The sequence below is a fragment of the Juglans microcarpa x Juglans regia genome, chromosome 3D, assembly GCF_004785595.1.
Source record: "Juglans microcarpa x Juglans regia isolate MS1-56 chromosome 3D, Jm3101_v1.0, whole genome shotgun sequence".
NCBI classification, from domain to species: domain Eukaryota; kingdom Viridiplantae; phylum Streptophyta; class Magnoliopsida; order Fagales; family Juglandaceae; genus Juglans; species Juglans microcarpa x Juglans regia.
This window is the reverse complement of record NC_054598.1, coordinates 33,861,138-33,869,374: the sequence shown is the minus strand read 5'-3', so window position 1 is coordinate 33,869,374 and position 8,237 is coordinate 33,861,138.

Below are 8,237 nucleotides of genomic sequence, written 5' to 3'. Positions count from 1 at the left end.
TTGTTCAAAGACAAAAGTGTCGCTCGCAATCCATGAAACTTTTTTCTATTCACTTTTTTTTTTTTTTTTCAAATTCCTACATCTACAAAAAAAATTATATAAAAGATAATAATGAACTTACAATTTCTTACTATTTATTTACTAAGATAATTTCATCTGATTTATTAGATTTATTTTATAATAAAAATAATTTTATAATAAAAATAATTTTATAATTTGACGAACCACATCAAGCCACATCAATTTATAAGATTATTTTTGTATAATCACTTTATAATTAATATATATATATATATATATATATATATTTATGTCTATTAAGTAATCTCCAATAATTTTGAAATTGTTGTTGTCGTGATATTTAAGTTTAATACCAAAAACTTTTTAAATCTTATCTCCTTAATTATTAATCACCATTCCTATCGCAAGTAAATACTTTTAGCTTGACCTTTCTTCTAAGTAAAGATAATTTTCAAATTATCATTAAATCATCACTTATCATAAAAATTTAAATTAAATAATAATTTCACATGAAACAATAAAATTGTTATAAAATCTCTGACAGTTTTATTTACGTTTTGGTCCAATTATTCACGCATACACGACCTTGGAAATATCGTTTGAAACACCTTGCTAAATTAGAATTAAGATCCCTTGAATGGAGCTTAATATGTAGGTCATTGCTAACTTGTAATTTATAATATAATATATATATATATATATATAGGAAAATGCTAGTTTGTCCCCTTATTTTGTCCACTCACTTTGACAATCTGTATATTTAATTTTTTTATTTAGTGATTAAAGAAGTGACTTGTAGTGTATTGATATATATTTTTTTATTTTTTTAAAATATTTAAATATGTTAAAAAAAATATAAAAAGAAAAAAGAACAAAAAAAGAAAAAAGTAAGTTTGTGTTAGGCGGCACGCCCAACAGTCATTGCTGGACAACAGTCTAGCATGATTCATATATATTATATATATATATAATATATTAATAAAAGTAAAAGACCGGGTGAGAGATTACAACAAAAATCGTAACATGTTACAGTCACAGAGAGATCTTACGAAAGTAAACTTACAAATTGATATAATTTCATATGATAGTATTATATCTATTTTATAATAAAAGTAATTTAATATATCCTATCAAAATACGTTAATTTATAAATTTATTTTCATATGATCTATTTGTACTTAAAGCATTTCTCAATTATAGATAGTCAAAGTAGAGAATGAAGAAAAACAAAGTTGAAAAATAGTCAAAATGCACTAGTTTTGAAGTTTTTTGGCCTATCACCTTCTAGCAAAATGGTGGCAAATAGATTGTTGATTCAACTGTTCAGAAAGTTATAGACTACTTTTCTTTGCTTGTCATTGTTTGATACCACGACTTGAGGTGTTGCATTGCTGTAGCTTCTTGTTGTCGGAACTCACTTCCTTTGAAGCGAAAAGAAAAGTACATCAACTCCAATCTTTAGAAAAAATCGTAAGATAAATAGGTTCAAAGAATTAGATCAATCTCCTGATGTAATCATGGAGTGCGTAAATATTGTATAATTATTTTTAAAAAAAAATGAGATCCATTATTAATTTTTTTTTGTGAATTTTATATTTATTTATTTTTTTCAAAATAATTATATGGTACGTATGTACTCACGATTACAACTATTATTTTTTATATATATATATATTTGAGAACAAAAGAATTTTGATGTGTCCGATGAGACTATATAATATTATTGTAATCGAAAATGTGACAATGCATGAGACTAAAGCACCCCATGAAGATAGTTTGTAAGACTCACACTCCTATCATATATAAGAGTGAATTGTTACTTTAGATTTGTAAATTGACGACCATTTGAAATTTTAAATTGGGCATGTCCGTCTATGTAATGGTTGAAAAATAAAAAAAATTGGACTTTTTTCAACCTACAAATGAAAAAACAAAGAGAAAGACGGAAAAAGAAAAGAGGATTGGAGAAGCGAGGGTCTTCTTTAGTAGGCACAAGGAGGAAAGGTCAACTAGTCTCTGTTTGGACATATGTGAAGTGTTTCATTTCATTTGATATCATTATTGTAATTTTTTTAAATTTTCATACAAAATATAATAAATAATTTAATTTTTTTAAATCTCAAAATAATAATAATAATATTAAAAAAATAATATTCTAACAATATTTTATTCAATTTTTAACTTTTAGGCCTTGTTTGGATTTAGAAAGTATTTCATCTCATCTTATACCATCTCATCTCATCATTACAAAATTTTTAAATTTTCATACAAAATATAATAAATAATTCAACTTTTTCAAATCTCAAAATAATAATAATATTCTAATAATATTTTTTTTTAACTTTTAACTTTCATCTAAAATTATCTCATCTCATCTCATTTCTTCTCTGAATTTAAATCAGCTCTTATTTCATTTCAATTTATTATCCAAACTATTTTTGAAAAAAGCTCGGAAAAAATTGAAAGGGAGGAAAAGATTGATGGCTAATTTTAATCTTTCTATGAGATAATCTCACTATCTATCCCTAAATTTGGGAGAGATTGCCATTGAAAAGTGATTTAAAAATAACCCAAATGTTTTCTAACTGCAAGTTTCAAGGCTGTCCTTTAATTTTATAATTAGATGTGACCCACTTAGAAAAAAATGAATGTAAAGGGCGTACAAGTTCCGTGGAGATGTCCATATCATGTCATTTCTAGAGGTTAATTTGTATTTAAAAAGAAGTTAATTTGTCATGTATACGACACGCAGGAAGAAGAGAATGCCCATATCATGTCAGTTCCAGAGGTTGTGGAGATCGATGTCCATTAGAATTATCTTTCGTTTCCAGAAATAAAGGAGAAAATTGCATTGGAGTTACTATCTAAAATCTTGACTTCAGACATCTTTTCTTCGATACCAAACATCCCACTAACATTTTCTTGTGTAGCTTTTTCATTAGTTTATTTTTATTGGTAAAAACGTACACTCACCCAATGACTCAAGAGCTCACATTCTACTACCTTATGCTCTTTGATGAGCACTGGCAATTTGTATGCTATCTAAGCTAAGCTAAGCTAAGAGGAAGATGGGCATATAAAATATATCCTATCACTTCTATAGTCGTCCGAGTGAATTTATCAAGCAGTATTAAAAGATCAATAAATGCTATGAGACCTATTTCATATGTCTATTTCTGAAAGTTTTAAAAATCGTTTCGTACCGGCCGGTACGGCTGATATTTGCCGTACCGGCCACTGGGTCGGTATAGATACTACCTGTATTTCGTACTGGCTTAAATACCGGCCGTACCGGCCGTTTCGGCCTAAATTTTGGCCTGTACCGGCCAATATTTCGGCCTTCATTTTTTTTTTTCATTTTTTTCAAACTTCAAGTTCATTTTTTGACCCCCAATTTAGACTAGACTATTTATAATTTATATATATGTATGTATTTATATATAATTTATTCATATATAAACTATTATTTTAGAATATAATTGTTATATATATTTATATATATAATTTATTCATATATCGACTATCTCGAAACTGTACATGAAGCGGTACCGATATTAAAATATTTCGTTCCAGTGCCTAGACCGGTACACTATCCGATACGTATTCAAAACATTGCTATTTCTACCTCGCATGCAGTCATAAAACTCAGTCAAAAACTTTAGGAGATCTCTGTCCCTTTTTTTGCATCTTGTGCTAAACATTATTTGCTATGGGAGTTGTTAGCTGAGCTGAGGAAATCCACCGAGGACTTCTACTGACTGTTTAAAACTTTTTTATTATTTTATTATTTTTTTAAAGCATTTTTAATGTATTTTTTTAATATATAAATAAATAAATAAATAACACAAGACTAAAATATAAACAAACATAAATCCTAAAAATAAAAAAACAAAAATAATCGGGACATAGGCCTAAGCATTTTCTATTTGCTAAAAAAAAATTGCTGTCTAGGTCGGTCCCTTGTCTAGAACGTGAATATGCAATGACTCTTAGGCATGTCTAGGATTGTGGTGAGAAATATATATTATAGTTTTAGGACTTATAATTTATACCTTAAGTAACAAGTTTTACTATTAAAAAGTTATTTATTGTTTCTTACAATATGTTTAAAGTACTTTCAAACGTGTTATATTTATTTAGAAATAAATTAAAAAAGTATTTTTGAGGTAGAAATGACAATCATTTGATTTTTAAAAAAAAATTATGACTATATCTTTAAAAGTTTGAAAGTTATATGGGTATTTTTACTCATTAATAGTCTTTTTAAAATTCGAACTACATTTCGGATTATCTGGAAAAATACATTTACTTTTCCTCAAATGTATTTTTTAACTCATTTGAAATTAAAAAGTATTTTAATATATAACACCCAAAAATCTAATTTTTCTATTAAAGAGTTTTTTAAAAGTTATTTAAAATTTTTTTAAGACTTCTAGAGCAACTCCACAAAGGCACTTAAGCTACTATATTATAATAGTATGCTACTTTAACTACTCCACATGGCGCTATATATCTTTCTACGCATAAAGTTAACAAAAGAAAAAAAAAATCATGTTGCTTAGCATAAGAGGAACAGTTCCTCTTTGGAATGGTTCGGCTATTTCTAGGCGTTTAACAGTCCCTAATAAAAATAAGCCACGAATGAAATTACACACTAAATATAATGAATCTGGTCACATCTAATAAAACCAATGGAAATATAAAATCCTTTTGAGAACAGAAACGTCGACCCTCCTTCGAATTTCACCTTGAACTTTGGAAAGAACCTAGATCGTCGCTGCACGAAACTAGGTATGTCGCCGCCACAGCTGAACAACGTCGTCGCACCACCAAGTTCTATCACCCCCACCAAGCTCTATCTCCCCCAACAAGTTTCGGCGCCCATCACAGCTTTTGCCCACCATAGTAGTCGTCGTCGTCGTTGATGAAAGTCGCTGCCATCTCCTTTGCCACTTCATGGTTCAATTTTTACATTGACTTTTGCACTAATTTAAAAAAAAAAAAAAATCTTCTTTAAAAACCATTTAGTTTCCTAAGTAGAGTGAATGTTGGAGAAGTATCTTAGTTCAAAATTCAGTAACTTAGTTTTTAAATTTAATATGTGACAGGAGATTTTTTAAATGTAACTTGCATGTGATTAATTTCAAAATTCAGTACTAAAATGCTAGAGAAGTATCTCAGTTTCCTGCACTAATTTATAATCTACAGATTTCCACTGAATGGTTTGTAGCACTGATCTATACTAATTTTAACAGGGATAATTTGCAGTGATTTGTGCACTAACTTGCACTAATTTGTGCACTGATATATGATTTTTTTCACTCATATGGGTTGGTCATTTAAGATTTGTCGATATTTCTAATGTATACATTTTAATAGCACTGATTAGAAATGTAAAAAAATTCATTGCTAAAATGACAGAATTTGGAATGGATTTTCTTGGGCTTTGCGAGTTTCTTGGCAAATTATAATTTGCTAGTTAGTAGATGGGCACATAATTTTTTGGAGCATCACGTACACATGGAGCTGATTGATTCACACACATGCTTTGTCCTTGAGTATGTTTGTATAAATATGAGTTTTTTTAATGTAAATTATAGAATAAACCATAGATTTTCTTGGAAAATAAGAATTTGCTAGGTAGAATGGCAAATACGTGACTGCATGTATTTCATATTGTTCCTACTAGCTTCAGATTGGGTTTTTTATTTATTTTTTATTTATTTTTATTATCCTTTTGAAATCAGCCGAATGAGATTGTTGAAGGATCTTATTTTGTATTTCTTATTTTATAACGAATGATCAAATTTCAAGTTTCAATAATGATGAAGTTGAAATAATGTTAAGTCACACATGTTTAGAAGGTGAAGATCTACAACGTCAGGTTGAAAGTGTAGAAGAACAATGTGATGTGAATGTATAAGATGCAGTGAATGTGGAAGATGAAGTCAGTGTGGATGATGAAGTGAATGTGGTTTTTTCTTCGAGTAATTGTCCTTTGGAGTCATTCATCAGTATGATATTTGATGACGTAGAAGACACTCAGACATTTTACAAGGTGTACGCAAGAAGAAAATGTTTTGCCATTAGGACCAACCAAACTCGATTTCCAAAAAATGAGAGAAAACTAATTGTAGTCGACTATGTTTGCTTAATGAAAGAATTTCGGCGGGAAAGGAGAACAAAAAGAACGATCGAAACTTGATGAGAAAAAGATTGGATGTAAAGTAAAGATGAGAATAAAAAAAGATGGTAAAAAATGGATAGCATGCAAGTTTGTGCTTGAATATAACCACTTGCTACTTAGAACTGAGAAGCACTGGTTTGCTCAGTGGACATAGGGGAGTCACATGTGTCCAAAAAAAATTTATTATAACTTTGAATGAGTTTAGTGTACCGATAAAGAAGATAATATCAGTTTTGAGTAAAGAATCAGGGGTGATTTTAACATTGGTTGTATTGGCAAGGATGTGAAAAATTTTTCAAGAAAATTACTTGGGGAACAAAAAGAGAAAATTATTTGAAAAGGAAGATGCACAAAGTATTGGAAAGAATGTGAAAAATTACTTGAGGAATAAAATGAGAAAATTATTTGAAGAGAGATGCACAAATGTTATATAACTTATATGCCTATTTTCTTGATAAAAAAATACAAAGAATCTGAGTTTGTGTACTCTATACAAGTTGAAGAGAATTAGTATATGAAAAGTTGTTTTTGGGCAGATGCAAGATCAAAGGCTACATACTAATATTTTGAAAATGTTGTCACATTTGATGTCACGTACCTGACAATTATTTATAAGATGCTATTTGTACCATTTTCTGGAGTTAACCATCATCGCTAAATCATAATATTTGATTGTGCTTTGTTAGTTAATGAAACAGCCGAATCATATACATGGTTATTGAGAACGTGGCAAGAGGCAATTTTTGGAATGCCCCTTCAACCATAATTATCGATGATGACAAGGCAATGGCGAAAGTCATTGTACAGGTACTCCAAAATACGACTCATAGGTTGTGTTTGTGGCACATTTTAGAAAACTTTCTCGAATATTTATCTCATGCATACAATAAATTTTTAGACTTTTAAAAAGATTTTCATCATTGTATATATGAGACAATTACAATTAATGAGTTTGAGCAGGAATGAAACTCAATATTAGTGAAGTATGTACTAGGAGATAATATTTGGCTGCAAAATCTTTACATTTGGCGGGAGAAGTGAGTTCTGACTTACTTGCGTTCAATATTTTGTGCTGGTATGTCAACAATTCAAAGGAGTGTTTTGAAGGATTATGTTTATTCAGGTACTATGTTTAATAACTTTGTGTACTAATATGAAAAAGTCTTAGATGCATGTTATTTTAAAGAAAAGAAAATGACGTGCAAATAAAATCTACACGGACGATATTGAAAATATGTCACAAAATTGAAAAAGTGGCGGTCATAGTTTACATAACAAAGTCTTTCATGATCTTCCAAGATGAGCTTTTCAATAGTCAATGTTACAAATCAACCAAATTTTTTAAAGAGGGTGAAAGCAAGACATATGGAGTGGCACCTCATGGCAAAGAAACTTCTCTTTATTATGTGATATTGGAGAATAGAAAAGATAATGCGACATATACATGCCATATGTTTGAGTTTATAAGAATTATTTATAGGCATATCTTATATGTACTGTGTCTTGAAGGGCATATAATGACACAGGATGATCCAATAGTGAAAAAAAGTAGTTGATGATACAATTTTACGACATTGCATAACTTTAGTCATAATCAACAGAAAAACTCAATCACCTTTCGCTTGTCTTAGACAAGGTCTAGAAAGAACTACTTTTGATGGAAGATTATCTACATATTCAGGATACAAATTATCCAGGTGGAGGGGTGTCAACAAATGACACCCATATTTTAAAAAGTTAGAATGTCTAAAAGTTTTCACAAGCAGTAAATGATCCTCCACGGGTGCCAAGGTCCAACGAAAGGACGACCAAAATCTTTGAAAGCAAAGAACCCAAAAGAGATGCAACAATATGCAACTTGTAGCATTTACAAAAATGAGGGACATGCTAGGAATAACTGTCTTTCAGTGAGGTATTGTAGCTTTAAAAGTTTCTTGATTTATTTGTTTTTAATCGAAGAATTTTTTTATTTTTTGTGTTTTGTTGTGGCTTAATGTAGAGATATTGGGCATACAACTGAGATCGATTG